This window comes from Benincasa hispida, chromosome 4 (genome assembly GCF_009727055.1).
Source record: "Benincasa hispida cultivar B227 chromosome 4, ASM972705v1, whole genome shotgun sequence".
In the NCBI taxonomy this organism is placed as follows: domain Eukaryota; kingdom Viridiplantae; phylum Streptophyta; class Magnoliopsida; order Cucurbitales; family Cucurbitaceae; genus Benincasa; species Benincasa hispida.
The window spans coordinates 5,833,781-5,845,521 of record NC_052352.1 but is presented as its reverse complement, the minus strand read 5'-3'; positions in this window follow the sequence as shown (position 1 = coordinate 5,845,521).

Here is an 11,741-nt window from a genome sequence, read left to right as displayed (position 1 = left end):
ACTGTTCTAATTAGCATATTAGATAAATCAAGTTCCTTCTTAAGTCAGGAACTATGTAAATATTTTCTAATAAAAGGTAATATTTCTATAAACAAAGTCGGAGTTCTCTCACTACCATAGCTAAGACGATGTGCCTAGTTCCAACCCGTATCGTCATCTCACTAGTCTTCAGCTGCTAGTAGGAACTAATTTCGTTGAATGAAGAACAAACATGGTTAGTGGCGCCTAAATCAATTATCTAAGTAAAACTATTGTTATCCACTACACAAGTTTCCAATACTAGTAAATCACATTTATCTTGTTTGGCTTTCTTCTTTTCTGCCAAATATTTGGGAAAATTCCTCTTCCAGTGTCCCTCCTCATTGTAATGGAAATAAATTTCCTTTGCAACTTTGGTCTTCTTCCCATTTTGCGCAACAACGGGGTTAGCTTTCCCTTGGCCTCCCTTCTTCTTCTTCTTCTACTTTTTGGTGCTAGAGGAAGGAGTAGACTTTCTTCCAAAATCAAACCTCTATGGAACTTTTTAGAGGATGAGACAACATTTACCTCACCCTTCTGTTCCTTAACTTTCATCAATGATTGATATGTTTGCAACTCATTGAGTAGAGTGGTCAGGTTGTAGTCAAGTTTGTTCATAACAACGTTACTACTAAACTGTATTAAACTTTCAGGTAAAGTTTCCATGATGAAGCTAACCTAACTGACCTCATCAATAACAGATCCATTCATATCTGCCACATTAAAGTGGACCACCTTGTTCAGAACATGTTCATGAATTGATGTTCCTTCTTTCATACCGCCATTGAAGATATACTCGAGAGCGTCATGCTTGAGTTGTGAGGACAATTGTCCAAACATTCATCTCAAGGACTCCATGATCTCATGGGCAATAAGCATGAGCTCATGCTTCTTGGCTAAAACTTCAGATAAGCCAACCAAGATATACGCTCGGGCTTTTTCACTCGCCTTTACCCATTGCTCATATACCTCCCTAACATTTCGGGATGCATTAGCGGCTGGGGCTTAAGGATAATCCTCAACTAGGACGAATCATAGAGTCATCGATAAAGAGAACCGTATTGATAGTATTTTTCTAACTTATATAGTTATCGTCGTTTAACTTATCAGTGGAAAATATATTTAAACTAGCCCTCGTCATTATGAAATTGTTGAAACTATACAATTTATTTAGATTAGTTATTAAACGCTTTACTCAATTAATCAACCAATCAATTTATCTAAAATCTAATGTATCCTCTGTGACATCTATTTTGCAATGATGCTTCAGTGGGGCAGGGTAAAAGCTACCGTAGGGTGAACATATACTTTTTCATTGATTGAGACAATCTCAACCAAAAATTACACCAGAACAACTCTTGTCCCTATAATTATTAATCACCATTGTTTGGTCCATAAAATATTAACTTGCTTAACATTTTCTTGTAAGTGTAACACTTCATTTTAGATTATAGAGTTCTGCCCCAATGAGCCAACTATAAGAAAAAAACTAATTGGGGCAAAAACTAAAGCAATCCTATTAAGTTATGGAATTTAAGTAAAAATTTATACAAATGTCATCTGTAGAGGAACACAAGCAAAGGTGCCTCGAGAACGAGCATGAAAGTTTACTATAAAATAATGAGAGAAACCATGGGATGTGTTGACACACGTACCATTCCCACTTACTATAAACACTATATCCATTCACCTTGATATTGACCTATGTAAACACCACTCATCGGGGGATACAAGCAAAGGTGCCTTGAGGTCGAGCATAGATCTCACGGTGTGAACGTTCAAGAAGAAATGTAAAAGGAAAAAATGAAGTATCAGATACCCATTTTCCTCCTACTAAGTGTCTTATCTAAGGTTGATTAACTTAGAAATTTTGACTAATAATTTTACTAAGTGTTTGTTAAAATTTTCCCAAAGTAACATTTACATTTGATAGTTTAACATCGTTGATTTATGTTTATTAAAAACTTTAATAAACATGAATCACTCATTGCATGCATGTAATAAATCTATCTATTCACCTTCCAGGTTAGTTCCCAGGTTGGGGCTTTTTGTTTCCGTCAGCTTAAATACCCCAGCTTAAACAGAACTGTCCTTAGACAAAGGTCCCAAATAGATATATTTGTTACACATTTAATCTTTAATTCAAGAACCCAATTTAATCCTATTAAACCAAAATAAAATATTAAGCTTATTTCTAATTGAATTAAACAAAGGTCTTATCATGAAAGCATACAATTCATTTTCCATTACATGTATAACACTTATATATTTAAAGTAATGAAAAAATATATTATCTATCCATACAACTAATCTATATATTTTAACAATTATAGTATAAATGATGGATGAACATGTTTAATTTATCATGCAATTTTATAATATAACATTTACATTAAAAATCATGCATAAACGTATGTATATCCTATGGTGGGATTATGCTATATGAAATATATTATGACATACAACAAAAAATATCATACATCAAATGCATAAAAGTGTTTTGTACTTTTGGAACTTTTTGCTATAAAGTGTAAATATCTTTTGGATTTTTCTATTTATATGAATTTCCCTTCATATTAAGGTTATTCTTTTTTCACCCTCAGATTATATCTCATACAATTTTATATAAACAATTCCCTTTATTAATTTGAACAATTCAAATTAATTTGAATTAATTCGAATCTCATTTTAACCCAATTGAGCTAACGAGAGGACCTTGTGGACCTATAATTTGAAACTCCAATGGTACTCGCTTAATTAATTAAACTATTTGATTAAATTAATCAACCTTCATTAACTGTCAATCACTCAATTAAAGACTGACAGCTGCACTCTTCATACTACAGATATATTTCTGTGTCAATTGGATATAACCAATCAACGGTGCATTGACCCTTCACAAATTGCTTGTAAATACAATTGGGCCAAAACTATCGTTTTGCCTCTGTAGTTACATCTAGCACTTTAAGTACTACTGATCCCTCTAATGAACAATAAATCATAGTCCAACTATGATTAAACCTCTATGAGGCCATGAGAGGGTGTGTCGTCACATTGTTCAAGCTCTGGAAACAGCTCTTGAAAGAGCAATTTCTCTACAATCTCTAACTATAAGAAGGAGTGAATTTTTCTTGTGTAGTTGTGTTTCCAATCCCTAATTAGACAAATCCCTAAAATGGTAGGCATATTGAGTCAGTAAAACTAGCCATTCCCACCCATACATATTAAAAGACCGCCTTCATAGGTAGGAGTTCACAACTCACTTAGGATTCAGGTCAAGTCACCTATAGTCATCCAGATGAAATGCAAGCTTCATCTATCAATGGTGTTATATAGATAGACTATACATTTCATGGTTTGTTCTTATACAAACTATTTGCATAGAACACTCTCACTCATATGTCTACATGTGAATGATCAGGACCAGGTCATTTGTAGCATTTTACAACAAAACAGGTCGTATTCGTAATGTCCCAGGGATAAGGTAGTCTTAGTGTAATCGATTTTTGGGATTTTTCTATTTATAAGAATTTCCCTTCATATTAAGGTTATTCTTTTTTTTCCCTCTCAGATTATATCTCAAACAATTTTATATAAATAACTCCCTTTATTAATTTGAACAATTTAAATTAATCCGAATTAATTCGATCCTCATTTTATCCCAATTGAGCTAACGAGAGGACCTTATGGACCTATAATTTGAAATTCCAATGGTACTCGAGTAATTAATCAAACTATTTAATTAAATTAATCAATTTCCATTAACTGTCAATCACTCCACTAAAGACTGACAGCTACACTCTCGCACTACAAATATATTTTTGTGTCAATTGGATAGAACCAATCAACGATGCGTTGACCCTTTACAAATTACTCGTAAATAAAATTAGGCCAAAATTATCGTTTTTCCCCTGTAATTACATCTATCTCTTTAAGTACCACTGATCCCTTTAATGAATAATAAATCATAGTCCAACTATGACCAAACCTCTATCAGGTCATGAGAGGGAGTGTCGCCACATTATTCAAGCTCCAGAATCAGCTCTTGAGAGAGTAGTTTATCTACAGTCTTTAACTATCAGAAGGAGTAAATTTCTTCTTATATAGTTGTGTTCCCAACTTCTCAATTAGATGAATCCCTAAAATCGTAGGCATATTAAGTCAGTAAAACTAGCCACTCCCACCCATACATATCAAAAGGCCACCTTCATAAGTAGGAGTTCACAATTCACTTAGGATTCAGGTCAAGTCATCTATGGTCATCCTAATGAAATGAAAGCCTCATCTATCAATGGTGTTATATAGATAGACTATACATTTCATGGTCATTTCTTATACAAACTATTTGTATATAACACTCCTATTCACATGTCTACACGTGAATGATCAGGACCAGGTCATTTGTAGTACTTCACAACAATTGTAACAACTATAAAGCAGGTCGTATTCGTAGTGTCACAAGGATAAGGTAACCAGCCTTATCCATCTACTACAGACCGCTTAGGTGATCATTTAAACACAATCCGTCTGTATATCTCTACATACATGTTTAAGTTTAAAAAAATAACCCTGAATCTTAGTTTATTATTTTTGTGGATAAATGCAATTAAATGATAGATAAAATACCTTTTTATTTTATTGGATAAATAAATTAGTTGTACAATACAATTACAACTACGAGACTCACGAGATTTAGGGCATCAACCCCAACATAACGCACTTTTGACCTTAAGATTCTAGCTCTAATTTCCCCTCATATGTCCTTCCAAGCTCCTTAGATGCGTCCAATATGGTATATTGTCCTAGCGTGCGTTCCAATGCTCCAAAAGGTACATTGAAGTGACGTGTCTCATTCCTCAAGCTTTCTAGATGTGTATTTACTTTTGTCTACAAAGTTCGAGTCCAGAACTTCTCAACTACGCTTCCAACCTTATGATTGTTGGGGTTGATGTCCTAAATCTCGTAGGGTATTTTAGTTTGTAAACATTGTATGAAAAAAATCTTATGTGATTAATAATATATGATATTTTATTCACTTTGTTTATAAAATATGTGATATTTTAGTTGCATTAACCACAAACCAACAAACAAACATCCAAGGTTATTATTGTAACTTAAACATGTATGTGGTGACATAGAAATGGATTATGTTTAAGTGATAACTTAAATGGTATGTAGTAGATGAATAAGGTTGGGTACCTTATCCTGGTGACACTACGAGTATGCCCGCTTTGTAGGTGTTACAATTACTGTAAAGTGCTACAAATGATCTATTCTTGATCATTCAGTATTAGACATGCGAGCGGAGATATTCTATACAAAGGAGTTTGTATAAAACCGGTCCCCGAAATATTTAATCTCGTTATATAACACCGACCTTAATAAAGGCTTACATTTCACCAGGATGACCATAGGTAACATGACCTGAATCTTGAGTGAGTTGTGAACTCCTGCCTATGAAGGCAGTCCTTTGATTTGTATGGGTGAGAGTGGCCATATCGCCGACTCAACAAGTCTACCATTTTTGAGATTCTTCAGATTGGGGAGTGGGAACACAGTTACACAAGATAGAATTCACTCCTTCCCCGAAGTAGAGGTAAGTAGATAAATTGCTCCATTAAGGTCTGATTCCAGGTTTTTAATAACTGACACCACACCTTCTCCTGGCCCGAGAAGGGTTTAGTCATAGTAGGACTACGATCTATTGTTCATTAGAGGAATTAATGGTACTTAAGGAGTTAGATGTAACTATAGGGGCAAAACAGTAATTTGGCCTAGTTGTACATACAAGAATTTGTGAAGGGTCATCGTACTGTTGATTAGTTATATCCAATAGACACAAAAATATATCTGTAGTGCGAAGAGTATAGTTGTCGGTCTTTAGTGGAGTACTCGACAGTTAACGGATGGTGAATAATGTAATTAAAGAGTTTAATTAATTATTCATGTACCATTAGGGCTTCAATCTATAGGTCCATAAGGTCCCCTTAGTAGCTCAAAAAAATTTAGTTGAGAATCAGTTTTTGGGTTAATTTGAAATGTTCAAATTAATAAGAGGGATATAATTAAATTGTTTAAATTATATATGATATAATTGTCATAATGTATTTGATACATTATAGTTCAATGGGAGGAAATATATATTTGAATGAGATTCAAATATATTTTCTATAAATGTGATTCATAGTTGTTAAATTTAATATAAATATGATTTATATTAAATGCCATAAAATAAAGAAAAGAAAATATAGTTTATATTGTATGTGATACAATATTAAAACTATAGGTTATAAGTTATATTTGATATAACATATAATTTAATATAATATGTTATGATAAGTTACTTATCATATTTATTTATATTGTTTTATTATTATTTGAATAATAACTTCTCTCTTCTCTCCGACCACCTTAGTGGGTGGTTATTGTTTTTATGGCAAGAAGAATAAAAGAAAATTAGTTTTTTCTTCTTCCTCTACGGGTAACGTTTTTTAGATTGCTAAATGATTGAGAGTTGTAGAAAAGTTCTATGTGTTCTTTCAGTCTCCTCCTCCACACTCAAACTTTCGCTCCTAACCAAAATAGTCAGAGCCCACCACTCCTAGGTTCTCACCCCGAGAATACCAAAGACTCTTTGTGGTAGTGTCCCTATTTCTGTTCGAGATATCTTGAAGAAGGTCTTCAAGAGTTGCTATTTCTTTCGAGGCTCGTGACTGTTTGAGGGAGTTTCACGAAGAAAGGTTCTTCAAGGGTAACATATCTTGAACATTTTTTTTCTTGTAAAAAGCATGTTATAGTTTAATTTGAATGCATATCTTGTATGTTTACTGTAAATTATGTATTCGATAATTAATAGAATTTAGATGATCCGCTTCCACTTAAAGATATCTTAAATACGAGTTCCTTCAATTGGTATTAGAGCCAGATTGTTGGTTTCTGATTCAAAATTCCATTCTTGTATTGAATTCGTTTACGGTACTGATGGGTTTTATTAACTGAATTGAGTTTATGTGATAAATCTTTGTGGATGAATTATTGATGGATGTTTACGGGATAGAAATATCAGTTTAATGCTTTCTGTTTATTTTAAGAAGTTGTATTGTAAGGGCCCCTGCATTTTTGGGCATTAAATTGCAATCGAGTCAGTACTTGTTAAGTTTTGAGTCGCTCGTGAGTCTTCAGAAGAAGGGATGTAGTGCATTTCGATGGAGAAGACGAAACGGAGGAACGGAAGTTGCCGCATCGTGTAGCTAGAGCTAAACAATTGGATAGCTTTTGTTATGTGATCATATAGAGTTTACTACACGGTCGTGTAGCATTTGCTAAACGATCGCATAGCTAATGCTACACCATCATGTAGAGTTTGCTACACGATCATGTTGCATTGGCTATATGATCGCGTAGGTGCTCGCTTGGTGGACGATCGTAGGGTATTGGATACTCGACGCGTCCATGCGTGCTACATGATCGTGTAGACTATCATGCTCATTGCATAGTCATTAGCTACACGATCGCATAGTATATGATACCCGACGCTTGGATGTTTACTACACAACTGTGTAGACTTTCATGCTCATCACATAGTCATAAGCTACACGATCACATAGTATATGATACTCGCCCGCCTGGTGCATATCTAAGGAATCTTGGCCAAGCTTCATCGAATTAGAGATGCTCAAAGTTCGAAAATCGGAGTTTAAAGCAAAAAATGTGGTTTCTAATGTACATATCAACTCATACTTTCTATAGGCCTCAAAATCATTCTAAAATCCAACAGTTTTTTAACAAATAAATCAAAAAAAAATTATGAAAACCCATAAAATAAAGATGCCAAGAAATCCAAAACCAAAACCCTCCTAAAATGTGCATAAATACTTACTTGATGAAGATGAATTGATGAACTTGAAGATGATGAACCGAAATATTGAAGAAAAACTGAAAGAATGTGAGGAGTTGTGAAGATTTTTAAAGAAATTTAAAAGGTTGCAAGAAACGGTCATGGAGGGAGGAAATGGGGTTTCGAATCTTTTTCCTTAAAAAGGTGTAATGGTCTTTTCCTATCTATAAGAGGTTAAAAATACATTCTTTTTAAAAAGGGTCTTTTTTCCCAAAATAAAACCTCCAATAGGCCATTTTCCCCAATTGTCCTTTTTTCATTTACTTATAATTGTTATAATAAATGAAATTAGAATTAAAATCAATAATAAAGAGTTGCATGCAAACCTTAGACTTAATCATTTTTAAATTATTTTAAAATTTGATTGAGATAGACCTAAGATCATGTTTCTAATGAGATTAGAAATATAAGTTTAATCTTTTAAATCGGTTTAATAAGATTGAATTGATTCCTAATAAAAGATTAAATATGTAACAAATGTATCTATAAGGGACCTTTTGTCTAAGGCTGGTTCTGGCTAGGTTGGGGTACTTAAGTCGATGGAAATGTTGCACCCCTATCTGGGAACCTATCTAGAAAGGTGAATTAGATAGATTTGTTACATGCATGCAAGTTTGATGAAAGTTTGCTAAAGAGTTTAATGGGACTTGAATCAAAGTTGTTTAATCATCAAAGACAAGAGTTGTTTTTTAGCAAATTAAACAAACACTCAGATAGAACTAGTAGCCGGATTTTCAAAGTTAATTAACCTTAGGTAGTGGGAGAAAAATGAGGTATATGATACTTCACTTTAACCTCCACACGTTTCTCCCTAAAAGTTCATACCGTGAGATCTACTCTCGCCCTCGAGGCACCATAGGTGTCCCCCTACAGGTGACATTTGGGTAGGTCAATACCAAAGTGAATGGAAATAGTGTTTATAGTAAGTGGGAATGGGACGTGTGATAACATATCCCTCGATCTCTCTCATTAGGATGGATAAAGTTTCATGCATCACCTCGAAGCATCGTGGGTGTCCCCCTTGAAGGAAATCGGACATGAGGATTTCCATGAGCAGCGGAATGATCGTTCTAAATTCCATTCGTATTTGAACATACACAATTATAGTCAAGAAACAGAAACTAATCGGTCATGCACAATAGATTAGAGCATGCTTTTTAAAACGATCAAGGGAAAGAATAACCATACCTTTGAAGACTCATCTTTAGTCTCCCTTGATCACGAATGCTCGTTCAATCTCCAAGACTGCAACACACGAACGCTCGAACATAGGGACCGCAACACAACACGATCAATCAGCAACCACCACACGAACATCGCGAACTTAACGAACGGCGTCCTAAAACCTCAAACTATGTCGAATTGAGTACGACATCACCACAATGGCTACCTTAGTATTTTCGGTGTGAGAATCCAGAAGTATGGGTAATGTGTGGACTTGGTTAGAGGAAGAGACTGGAGGAAGAACAATCGTGTAAACAATTGACCAAGTGGGAGATGACAGAAGTCTATCGTATAGACGAATGCCCAATCGTTTAACAAATGCTCAGCGATCATTTAGCTAATAGTCAGCTGAGTGAACTATCGTGTAGTGTCACTCCACGATTGTTTAGTTTCTCTTCAGCTATCGTTTAGTGAATCCTATTCACTTGACAACGATACCGTGAGTTTTTCCGAGAGTAAAAATTCTTTCTTAACCATTACTAAATTTAGGAAAATATTTTTCCTTTTATCTCACAGTTACCATGAAATTACCAATAACCTCCCACTCAATTGGTTATTAGAGAAAAAGATATAATTATTCAATAATTAATATTATTATAAATATAAATGAACCAACTTACCATATTATATTCATAACCTATAGTTTCAATATTTCATCTCATGAAACATATAAACCATAGTTCTTTTTCTGTTGCATGGTACTTAATGTAAATCCCATTTACATTAATCCTCCACTTGATGTATCTCATACATCACACCGATCCTATCATATATAATCGAAGTTTCTCTTATCAATTTGAACATTTCAAATCAACACCAAGAACTGATTCTCAACTTATCCGTTAACTGCCAGGCACTCCACTAAAGACCGATAGCTAAACTCTCCTTACTACATATATATTATGTATCCATATCAACTAATCAACAATGCGATAACCCTTCAAAGATCGCTCATAAGTACAGCTGGGCCAATACCCGTTATGCCCCTATAGTTACATCTAACTCCTTAAGTACCATTGATTCTTCTAATGAACATAAGTCATAGTACTACTATGACTAAGTCCTCTCTTCCAAAGAGAAGTTGTGCCCACTATGTTTAAGACCCTGGAATCAGCCCTTAAGGGAGCAATCTATCTACTTACCCCTGCTTCGGGAAATGAGTGAATTTCATCTTGTGTAACTAAGTTTCCAACTCCCAAATCAAACAAATCCCCAAAAAAGTTTGCTTGTTGAGTTGACAATCTGTCCACTCTCACCCATGCTAATCAAAAGACCGCCCTCAAAGGTAGAAGTTCCCAAAACACTCAGGATTGAGGTGATGTCACCTAAGGTGAGATGTAAGTTTCAAGTATCAATGGCGTTATATAAAGAGACTAGTCATCTTGTGGTCTGGTCGTATACAAACTTTTTGTATAGTGATGCATTGATTTATGGTGCGATGATGTGTGTATGCCATGATGCGATGATCATACAAGTTTTCCTAACAAAGCCAAAGTATAAGCCTACTTAGGTTCCTGGTAAGTCCAGGGTCGAACATAGGGACTACTAAATAGATATGTGACGGACTCTCTGATTCTATTGCGATGGTGAAAAAGAAGTAGATGCTGTTATGATTTAGACTTTCCTATGCGATGGAGTTGAATGCAGAGTGATGAAAGCGTAGAGTTATAATAAGTATGCGATAAAGGGGTTGAGAGGAGATTTAGCTATCATTTCTTAAGATTGTGTACACGTCATGCGATCATGCTATACACAAATATTAGTACTACATTTCTTAATGCATAATGCCACATTTCCTATTTCTAGGACGCATGTGGTATGTATGGAAAACACTAGATAGTACTTATTTCTAAGTTTCTACTCTTGTTTATGCGATCTAATCCGACTCTCTCAAGCCGAGATTCTATCTTTAGACTACTTTCTCAAGTACTTTCAAATGATGAATGACGCATACATAAGACAAGATGATCGCATAAAATGCACAACTTAAGTCATGCTAGCTAAGTACTTCTCAACTCATTCACAAATTTAGTTACTCGTGCATGATGTGGAGAGACTGAACATAGATCGAAATGAAGTTTCCATTTTTGCACATAAAGTGTTGAGTACAAAATAATAAATGGATTGAGAAATAACAAGCTAGGTAAGCAATGTCTTGCTTTGCGTGGCCTTTTATACTACTCTTTATCACTTCAACTCTATTTCAATTTGCAGACTCTTGCTCTCGCAAGGGTTCGACTACTCTCCTTTGTGTTGTTTTCCGACAGTCTTTCGATCTGTCCGAAAAGCGATTTCTCTCGGCTTCGCCTTTTCTCCTTGCTCTCTCTCCGTCTCTATATGTATATGTATATCTCATTTCTCTTTGATAGCATTGGGTATTTATAGATTTCAAGGTGAAGCAGCTCTTCTTACTAATGGTTGCAATGATGGGTTGCATTAATTTCCCTACTCTGTTGCGTCGTTTAAAAGTCACCGAAAGATCAATGTACTTAGCACAGTATGGTTTTTAATGGCTTGTCAACTGAATTCGAGATCGAGCGTTATCAGCTTTACGTTCCATCATAATTTATTATGTTGTCGCCTTGATGCGAGGTCTTTATGC